Source organism: Mesoplodon bidens (assembly GCF_964165515.1).
Source record: "Mesoplodon bidens genome assembly, contig: HAP1_SCAFFOLD_1048, whole genome shotgun sequence".
NCBI lineage: Eukaryota > Metazoa > Chordata > Mammalia > Artiodactyla > Ziphiidae > Mesoplodon > Mesoplodon bidens.
In genome coordinates, this window is record NW_027671852.1 from 1 (window position 1) to 11,423 (window position 11,423).

An 11,423-nucleotide genomic window follows, 5' to 3' on the forward strand; every position below is an offset into this window, starting at 1 on the left:
TCGTGGCCAGGGAGCACACTCTGGAGATCTCAAGTCTTCTTATTTTTTTAATAATTTTCTTTCTTTATTTATGGCTACATTGGGTTTTCGTTGCTGCACACGGGCTTTCTCTAATTGCGGCTAGCGGGGCTACTCTTCGTTGTGGTGCATGGACATCTCATTGCAATGGCTTCTCTTGAGCTCTAGGCGCGCGGGCTTCAGTAATTGTGGCACGCGGGCTCAGTAGTTGTGGCTCGAGTGCTCTAGAGCACAGGCTCAGTAGCTAAGGTGCATGGGCTTAGCTGCTCGGCGGCATGTGGGGTCTTCCTCACCAGGGCTTGAACCAGTGTCCCCTGCAATGGCAGGCGGATTCTTAACCACCGCACCACCAGGGAAGTCCCTCAATTATGTTTGAATTTACTGACAATTGTCTGATGGTCAAGGAGATGGTCTAACTTGGTGAATGTTACAGAGACCCCCGGGGAAAAACCTGTACTCTGCTGTTTGTGGGCAGACTGTTTTATTTATGTCATGTAGATCTTAGTTTACTGTGTTATTCAGGTCTTCTATATCCTTGCTGAGTTTCTCTCTAGTAATTCTGTCACTTGCTAAGAGGGAGGTGGGTGTCAAAGTCCCCACTATAATTACAGATCTGGTTCTTTCTCCTTTCAGCTCCACCAGCTTCTGCTTCGTGTACTTTGAGGCTCTGTTGTTTGGTGAGTACGCATTTAGGATCTTTATGTCTCCAGGGTGTCCTGATCCTTTCATCATTCCATAAGGCTTTGGCTCTTGTTCTTTTCTTTACTCTGACATCTACTGTACTGGATACTGAAGCTACAGGCACGCTTAGAAAGTGTCCTGGGTACACTTCACCTTGTATTCACTCCCAGAAGTTGTGTTGCTGTTCAACCCACAAATTCTCCCCTCCAGCATGTCTAATTCACCATGGAAAAAGATTTGGAAGTTTTTCAGCCCCTGCAGAAATAAGGTCGTGTCAATTCTCTTCCCCATAGGTGGATTCACTAAGGGTATTTTATTTTTAACACATTCCACTGAAACAGTGAATCAGGAGATAATCATACTAGTGGCTTGTGGGGAGGGAGGATTATGGTAATTACACCCTTAGAAACCAGCTTCCTTTGGGTTGTAATGCTTAAGGTTCTCTAGGTTTGTGTGCTGTGCCTTTTGTACATTAACTATTCCATGTTGTCTCAGGGCACACATATGAGTAAAGATCCGTCCACTGCTGAGCACTCCACGATAGAGTGATTACGACCAGGCCTCAGATGAACTCCTCTGGGGAGCTGTTGCTTTCCCCGTGTGGGCCGCTGTCAGGGCAATCCTGCTACTCACAACCTTGGGACTGTCCTTGTGTGGCACTGGAAGTGAAAGTAAACACAGATAGGGCACTTGACCCACAAATGTCACTTGCTCAGTCCCCAAACCTCGGAGGGGGCATGGTGTGCTCTCTTTCTCCCACACTCCACATCCAACTGGTCAGGAAATTCTCTCGGCCCCTCTCTCAAAGTATGTCCAGAAGCCAGCCACTTCTCACCACCCCCATTACCACCACCCTGGCCAAGACACCAACATCTACCTCCTGGACTGGACTGCTGTCCAGCTGGCCCCTCTGCTTTCATCCTGGCTCCCTTACCTGTCTGTTTTCAGCCCAGCAGCAGAGCGCAAGTCACATCATTTCAGTCCTCTGCTCAACACCACATCACAATGGTTTGAAGCCCACCAACGTGCTCAAAAGCCAGGAGTTCATAATGACCCTCATCAACAATAACAACAACAAAGAGGAACCTTTTTGCTGACCTTTGGAGAATGCCGGGCAACCAACTCGTTTTCAGGGAAATCCAGCAATGAAAGGGAAAAGTTCACATTTTAAAGGGAGCAGTAAGGGCATGTGGTCTACGTACGGTGTATAGGAAGAGTCAGAGTCATTTGCAAGAACCCACATTCCTTCCGAAATAACGTTGCCGAGGGGAAAGGGTAAAAGGAGCTAGCTGACAGCTACCGCAGTCCCCTGGCTGACCAACTGCATCAGGTGCCTGGACAGGGCTAGAGACCTCCCTCAGCAAGGTGATTCAGACACAAGCAGTCTCAGACATCCCCTTGTCAAGTATTTGATAGAATAATCCAGTGAAACCATGTGGTCCTGGGATTTACTTTGCTGGGAGATATTTGATAACTGATTAAATCTCCCTACTCATTAATCGATCTGTTCATATTATGTATTTCTTTTTGATTCAGTCTTGCTAGATTGTCTGTTTGGGGGACTTTATCCATTTCTTCTAGGTTTTCCAATTTGTTGGCATACAATTATTCACAGTATTCGCTAATAATCCTTTTAATTTCTGTAGTATCAGTTGTAATGTCCCTCTTTCATTTCTGAATTTAATTATTTGAGTGTCCTCTATTTTCTGTTTCTTAGTGAGGCTAACTTAGGGTTTCTTAATTTTGTGTAGCTTTAACAAAAACCCAACTCTTAGTTTCATTTACTTTTCTTCTATTGTTGTTGGTTTTTTTCTCTATTTCATTTATCTCTGCTCTTATATATCTCCTTCCTTCTGCTAGCTTTGGCTTTAGTTTTTTCTTCTGTTTCTAACTTCTTGAGCTGTAAAATTAGGTTGTTGATTTGAGATCTTTTGTCTTTTCAATGTACACATTTAAAGCCATAAACTTCCTTCTTAACACACCTTTGCTGCATCCCTTCAGTTTTGGTATGATGGACTTTCCTTTTAATTTGTCTCAAAGTAGTTTCTAATTTCCTTTGTGACTTCTTCTTTGACCCATTCATTCTTTATGAGTGTGTATGGGGATTCCAGAAAAGATGAAAACTAGAACGCCCACATGGCCCAACAGTCCCACTTCTGGGTATGTGTCCAAAAGAACTGAAAGTAGAATCTTGAGGAGATACTTGCACATCTATGTTCATGGCAGCACTACTCACAACAGCTAAGAAGTAGAAACAATTAAAGTGTCCATCGATGGATAAAAGGATGAACAAATTGTGGTATATAGATAGATATATATACACACACACACACACACACACTGGAATATTATGCAGCCTTTTAAAGGAAGGAAATTCCGTCATATGCCACAGCATGGATGAACCTTGAGAACATTACGCTAAATGAAACAAGCCAGTCACGAGAAGACAAATACTGTATGATTCCACTTACATAAGGTTTCTAGGGACTTCCCTGGTGGTCCAGTGGGTAAGACTCCATGCTCGCATTGCAGGGGGCCCATGTTCAATCCCTGGTCGGGGAACTAGATCCTGCAAGCATGCTGCAACTGAGAGTCCTCATGCCAAGGCTAAGAAGCCTGCATGCCACAACTGAGTCCGCATGCCGCAACTAAGAAGTCTGCATGCCGCAACTAGAGATCCAGCATGCTGCAACATAGAGCCGGCGCAGCCAAAATAATAAATAAATATATATATATTTTTAAAGTTGGGAAAACTATCGTAAACAGAGTCCATGGGTTTAATCAAAACAAGGTATCTAAAGTAGTCAGATTCATAGAAACAGACAGTAGAATGGGGTTACCAGGGACTGGGGGGAAGGGACAAAGGGGAATTGCTGTTTAATGTATAGAGTTTCAGAATTGAAAGATGAAGAAGTTCTGAAGATTGGTTTCACAGCAATGTGAATCAACTTAACAGTACGGAACTGTACACTTAAAAATGGTTATGATGGTAAATGTTATGTCACGTATTTTTACCATAGTTTTTAAACCTGTATATTAGAGTGTGATTACTCAAAAGGAAATATTAAGAAAAGTTTTTGTTTGGATATGTAAATACAAACGTAAAGAAGTCAACGTAAAGGAACACATGAGAATGTCAACTGTGCTTATGAGTAGGTGTTTGGAATGCACAAGAGGTGTACTTTCACGTGCATGCTTTACTTGCATAAAAGGCTGGGTCAGGTTTTGCCACGGGCTTGGGGGGAAGCACTATTACTATTGACTCATTCCATAGCATAACAGGAAAAATTACTGATAATCTGATCCACCTGTCTTCTCTCTGATTATTAAGCTACATCACTTTGGACAATTCACCCAACTTCTCCTGATCTCAAATTACTTACATGGAAAAATCAGGGATTAGAGCTAACCACCACCTCAATCAAGATACAAGGCATATAGCCATAAAAGGAAACGTAATTGAGCTATTTGTAATGAGGTGGATAGACCTAGAGTCTGTCATACAGAGTGAATTAAGTCAGAAAGAGAAAGACAAATACCGTATGCTAATACATATACATGGAGCTTAAGAAAAAAAATTTCATGAAGACCCTAGGGGTAAACCAGGAATAAAGGCACAAAATTACTTGAGAATGGACCTGAGGATATGGGGAGGGGGAAGGGTAAGCTGTTGCAAAGCAAGAGAGCGGCATGGACATATATATACACTACCAAACGTAAGGTAGATAGCTAGTGGGAAGCAGCCGCATAGCACAGGGAGATCAGCTTGGTGCCTTGTGACCACCTAGAGGGGTGGGATACGGAGGGTGGGTGGGAGGGAGACGCAAGAGGGAAGGGATCTGGGAACAGATGTTTATGTATAACTGATTCACTTTGTTATAAAGCAGAAACTAACACACCATTGTGAAGCAATTATGCTCCAATTTAAAAAAAAAGATATAAAGCATATATCACAACCCAAACGGTTCCCGGTTAATCTTTCCACCTCCCAGCTCCATATAAACCTTGATCTGCTCACAGTCCCTATATATTTGTTTTGCCTGCTGTAGAATTTCTTGTAAATGGAATCATACATGCTGCACACCTTTGTGTCTGGCTTTTTAAAGTCAGCATCATGTTTTTGAAATCCATTTATTTTCCTGCCTATTCTATTGCTGAGTAATGTCACACAGTATGGGTTGTAGTTCTCCACCTCGTTTACACAGTAGAGCCACTTGGGGAGTTTGAGAATATCAACAGCTCCAAGCTATACCCACAATAATTAAAGCAGAACTGGGTTGAGACCCAGGCACCCACATTTTGTAAATTCTCCACGTGACTGCAGTGTGCAACCACAGTTGAAAGCTACTGTATTAAAGTATCAGCTTTTGGTTTATGCTTGCCAGAGACCGTAGCAATGGATGCCACCTCATTTTGCTGGCTTTCCACTCTGTTGTTTTAGGGACCTAGTGATTCCATTAGCTTAAATTAGAGACTGGCAGACTACAGCCCATGGGCCAAACCTGGCCTGGGGCCTGTTTCTCTAGGGCCTGCAAGGTAAGAATGCTTTTTACATATTTCAATGGTTAAAACAATAATATTTCTTGACATGTGAAAATTATTTGAAATCCACACGCCAATGTCCATACGCAGAGTTTTAGTGGAACACAGCCATACTTGTCTGTGGAGGCTTCCGCTCTACAACAGCAGGGCTGAGTAGTTACGAAAGAGACAAAATGGCCCACAAAGCCTCAAATATTTGTCACCTGGCCCTTTCCAGGGAGTTTGTTGAGCTCTGGCTTAGAGCAAGTGTCCTTAAAGCAAATGCACAGTAACTGTGGTAAATGGCTGACGGTCCCTTTGGCTAAGCCTGTGAAGAAGATTTACTGCAGTAACTTGCGACTTCACCGTAGGGTCCTTCCTCAGTAGTCCACTCATTCATGGTGTTCTGGGTCAAGTGTGGGAATTGAGTAAAGGACTACCATTTGCCATCAAGAGAGGTCAAGTCACCAGACCTAGAGCTTGATTTATTTATTTTTATGTTCTTATATTTTATTACAAATCTTTGTTTATATTTTATTTATTTTTACACTGATCAAATGCAACTTTGGAGTATGTTCAGATATTTCAGATCCAAGGGATCTGTTGATCAATTAGCCACCTTCAGAGGTTGCTACAGGTCAAACCAGTGTGACTACCCTTCCATCCTTGCTGTTTATTAAGTAAAGAACACTCACCTTGAGGCAGGAGATTAAGTGCTCCTACTGGGCCTGCAACTCCAGAACCCCAACATCCCCACTCAAGTGAGGGTGACCATGTCAGTGGCAGAATCTCCCATCTCATCTGTGGCCTACACAAGTCAGCCACTTCAGAACACTTCAAAGATGAAGATGCCCTCCACACTAATGTGTTTCTCAATGCGGTGAGGGAAAGGAGTGTCCTCTGGGTCCCAAACAGCAGCTGCCTGGCCCACCAACACACTGACTTCAAAGGCATTTCAATTCAAGTGGCCAGAGGTACAGCTGGTAACACTTGAAACAGAGTCCCCCTAAAACCGAGTTCCCTTGCCAAGTTTATGATTAACTTCTCTATCCAAAACTTTATTCCCTCTCTTGCCCCACTCATGATCCCCTCAGGATTGAGGAGTATCAAAGAAAAGGGGGCCTGACATTGAACAGAACCCTTCAGGGCCCTCCCGGGTACAAAAGCCCCGCTGTGTTCCCTGTTTCTTGTCTGTAGGAAAAGGCTTTGGCCTCCTAGGCCTTCCCTGAGTTCCAAACAACAGACTCAAGCACTTACTAATTAGGGAAGTGAGGAAATGCAGAAACAAAGGAAAAGCAGTCAAAGAAACGAAATTGAGTTATCTGTAGAGAGGTGGATGGACCTAGAGTCTGTCATACAGAGTGAAGTAAGTCAAAAAGGGAAAAAGAAATACTGTACGCTAACACATATATAGGGAATCTGAAAAAAATTGGGCATGAAGGACCGAGGGGCAAGACGGGAATAAAGACACCGACCTAATAGAGAATGGACTTGAGGATACGGGGACCGGGAAGGGTAAGCTGGGATGAAGTGAGAGAGTGGCATGGACATGTATACACAACCAAACATAAAATAGATAGCTAGTGGGAAGCAGCCGCGTACCACAGGGAGATCGGCCTGGTGCCTGGTGACCACCTACAGGGGTGGGATACGGAGGGTGGGAGGTAGGGAGACACAAGAGGGAAGAGATATAGGGACATATGTATATGTATAACTGATTCACTTTGTTAGAAACAGAAACTAACACACCATTGTAAAGCAATTATACTCCAATAATGATGTTTAAAGAAAAGAAAGAAAAGCACGGAAGAACAATAGTGCAGTGATAAAGCAGAGTCCTATTTTCTCTGCAAGGGATAACAACTTCATACATATCTTTGAGCTGTTATGCAGAAACTAAGATCCCCTGCCCAGGTGGAGGATGGTGACTCCATGCTGACCACAAGCACACCGACCCCAGACTGGTTAGAACCAGAATGCTGATGATTAAGATCCCTGAAACAGCACCCTGTTTCCTCACCAACAAACAATCAGAGGAAAGTCATGCACTTCCCTGAAAGTCAGCAGGGAGTTAGAGTCTTCTGAACACAAGCAGCCAGTTCTCCTTGCTTGGCACCCAGAAAACAAACACTGTACTTTCCTTCACCGACAACCCAGCGTCAGTTGATTGGCTTTGCTGTGCAGCAGGCAAGTGGACCCAAGTTCTGTCCAGTCACGCAACTGCAACTCTTTCACCATTGTGTGCCATGGAACACTAATGATTCGTCCTCTGTTACCAACTGGGTCCTTACTATCTTCAGATCCACCTAGACTGGATAACCCATCCCCGATCCCCACTTCCTTCAGGGCCCTTTGCTTGCAACCAATTTTGGTGTCAAGTACTCTATTAATCAAAGTCCCCACTTCCTTATGCCAGATATTCATTCTAGCTATTTTACAAAAATAAGACATCTTTAATAAAACATATCACACAGCTTACAAAAATTCTGTGAGGGCCAGAAAAGTGGGCATGGATGCCACACAGCCAGGGGAAGCCCCCTCACGCCGTGGGACTGGTATAGCTGAAACACCCCTGCTGCCTATGAGCTAACCAACATGTATGACAGAGACTGAATTCCAGGCACTCTGCTGTGGCTGCCCATAAATACCAGAGACCTCTCCCATCATACGTAGCTGATCCTGCTTGTGGCTCCCACATTACTCAGTTCTACCTCCAAGTTTCACTATGGTGCATAGGCTTGATACACAGAGGTCTTCTTTGGGACCCTAGACAAAAGGGGGTCTAGAAAACATACACACACACACACACACACACACACACTAACGTAGGTCTCCATTCTTGTTTTTACCTTTCCATTTCTCTACGGTACAAGAAAACATGTAAGAGTGTTTCTGAGTGTTGGAATACTTGCCAGCTGAGCCAACTTGAGGTATATTCCACAGGTCCATTTTTTCGGCTATTGGAAATGGTAATTTCACATTGAAAATATAATTTTCTATTTTGTGAAATTATTTTGTGTATATTAGTCTTAGATCCAATAAACTGGTTAATCACTATTATTATAATTTTCCATAGATCCTCCTGAGCTTTATATGAAGACAACTATACTCACAGTTTTGTTCCTTTTCACTTTTACACATGTATTAATTAATGTATGTATGTATTTTGGCTTACTGCAATGCCTAGGAGACTCAGTAAGATGTTGAACAGAAGTGATTATAGGAATCATCTTTGCCTCTTCTGATTTAGAATGGAATGCTTTTAATGTCTCATTATTACTTACAGTGTTTGTTATAGATTTTTTAAAGCACACATTATAATTTGAAAGAAATATCTTTCTATTCCCAGTTAGCTAAGTGTTATTTTTGTTGTTGTTTAATCTTGATTGGTTGTTGAATTTTATTGCATGCATTTTTTTCTGGAATCTTTGTGATAATCATCCTTTTCTTGCTCCTTTATCCTATAAATGTGTTGAACTACGTTATGACTCTCTTAATGTTAAACCAACATTGCAAGTTTGGTATAAACACAACTTTGCCCTGATGTACTATCTGTTTTAGCCATTGCTGGATTAAGTTTGTCTTTATCTTATTTCTATTTTTTGCATTTTTATAACTAATTAAGATTGACCAGTAATTTTGCCTTCTCATGCATGCAATGTCAAGAATAAGCTGAATATTTTGTTTCCCCAATATAATGTTCCTTTTTCTAGAACTTACCCATTCAGTGTTCATTTTCAAATTATCAGCATATCTTTTTCATAATATTATCTTTTAAAGCTTTCCTGTAAATACAAGCAAGACACCTTCTTCGAAAGTGGCTTATCTGTGCCTTCTAATTTTCTTGACCCATACTGCCAAAGGTTTCCTTATTTTTTTATATTTTGAAAGCACTAACATCTAGCATTTGTATTCAACTCATCCATATCTGTTATCAATTTCATTAACTTGTGCTCTTATTTTTTTTTCTTTCCAATATGGAAATGCATGAGATGATTTTTATCAAGTATGTGACAAATCCACAGTCTTTTCATCTACCATCACGTTTTCTTTTATAATTGCTGTCCTCGAATAGCATGGATATCCAAATATCCAGTACATTTAATTACTTGGAAAAGACCTGTGGCTTACCAATGTGGGGGGTTTAACTAAATCCACTGTTGAAATATCAGATGATTAAGGGAGATGGAACTGCAGCATTGAAGCAAAAGAACTTCTATGATAAGTACATATGAACTTCACTGAAGAGGACAGCATACAATATAAAAAGGAGTAGGAACAGAAAGAGCGCGGATTTTGAAATCATATAACCAGAATGTGCCCAGTCACTTACTGCGTATGTGATTTTAGGCGAATATTTTACCTCTCTGAGCCTCAGTTCTATCATGCGGTAGTGCTGTTTGCCATGTGTTTCCATTTGTCCCTGTTCCGGGGACCTGGAAGAGCTGTACTTCTTCACCTCCTTTGTTTGGACAGGGCTGTGTATGTGACGGGTTCTGCCTAATGGGTTGTGAGTGACATGTGCTATTTCTGGGCCAGAACATATGGTTGTTGGCTTGAGACCTTGCAGGGTCCTCTTCACCTCAGGCACAGGGACTGACAACTATCTAGATGATGGCTGCTCTGTCAGTTTGGGTCTCCAAGTCATTCCAGTAAGAATGGCTCAGACCCCCAAAGTCCACCATCCTGTGAGGGGCATGCGCCTGCCATGGACATGTAGTTGAAGTGAGGAATAAGCCCCTGAGATATGGGGACTGTCTATTACCACAGCATAATCTAGCCTATCTTGATTCTTGTATCTTATCTGTAAATTAAAATAACATCCTCTCAGGATTTTTCTGAGGTTTAAATGAGAAAACTGGTATGACAAGGTTGCCACAGTGCTTGACATATAACAGGAACTCAAAAATGGCAGCTATAATGATTAAATAATAATAGAAAACTAGTTTTGAAAAAGTGTGGAAAATTGCTATAAAATGAGAGCTATTTCATCCACTCATCATTACGGTAAGTTGTATCATCTTTTCAAGAGTGGGGCATTTTATTTGATTTTTAAGACTTCCTAATGACTAGCACTTATGCACTTATTTCTTGCCATCATGATATCAGAAACATAAATTGAGGTTATATGTAAAGAATGAAAAAGTGGAAAGATTAAGCAAAAGAGAGAATGACTAATGGCATAAGATAAAATGAGTTAGCAATAAGTAGTTTCTCAATGAGAAGAACAGATTATAATTATTAGTAAGCATACATTCTACTTAGTAAACAAAGGTACAAGGTATTAATGCGGCAGAAGAGATTTAGTTTGAACAGGCTTTCCCAAAATGTTTTCTGAGGAACACTAGTACTTCCAGTGGACTGTGGGAAAATGTTCCATCCCCATATAGCTTGAGGAAACTACCTACTACAGACTGACTGTTTACGTACCAACCTAGGCTCCAAGGTGACAGTATTTGCAGTTTGAGTCACTGGTAGGTGATTAGGTCATGAGGGAGGTGCCGTCATAACTGGGATTAGTGCCTTTATAAAAGAGGACCCAGAGAGCTCCCTTGCCCTTTCTGCCGCGTGAGGATACAGCGTGAAGACAGCCCTTTATGAACCAGGAAGCAGACTCTCACCACACACTCAACCTGCTCGTGCCTTGATTTTGGACTTCACAGACTCCAGAACCGGGAAAAATAAATTCTTGTAAGTTACAAGCCACCCGGTCTATGGTGTTCTACTACAGCAGCCTGAACAAGCTAAGACACTACCCTTCTATTTGAGATTCAAGTGGCATATTATCTTAAAAATATGACCTATAGAAATCTTTTTTACCTTCATTTTCGTATGTCCCATATTTCTTCAATGAATAAAAGCATTTTTGTTGTTGCTGTCTCTCAGACATAGTGTGTTGTAGAACAAACCTGCAAGTGCTGAAATGAGAGGAAAGAAATGGCTATTATATAATAAAAAAATCACCCCTTTAACCATCTCTCAAACAATCTTTAAATCCCTCACAAATGTAAACACCATCTTTTACTTGCTGCATTTTACTCATTAAGTACCATCTACGTGATTTTTATGATATGTATCATCTATAATTTTACTTAATATGGTTTTCTTAAATAAATTCACTGTTTTTTTCCCACATGAAGGAAAGGGGAGAACTTTCAAGGAATGTAACAAGGAATGGTTAGAAAATCAAGAGGAAAATCAGA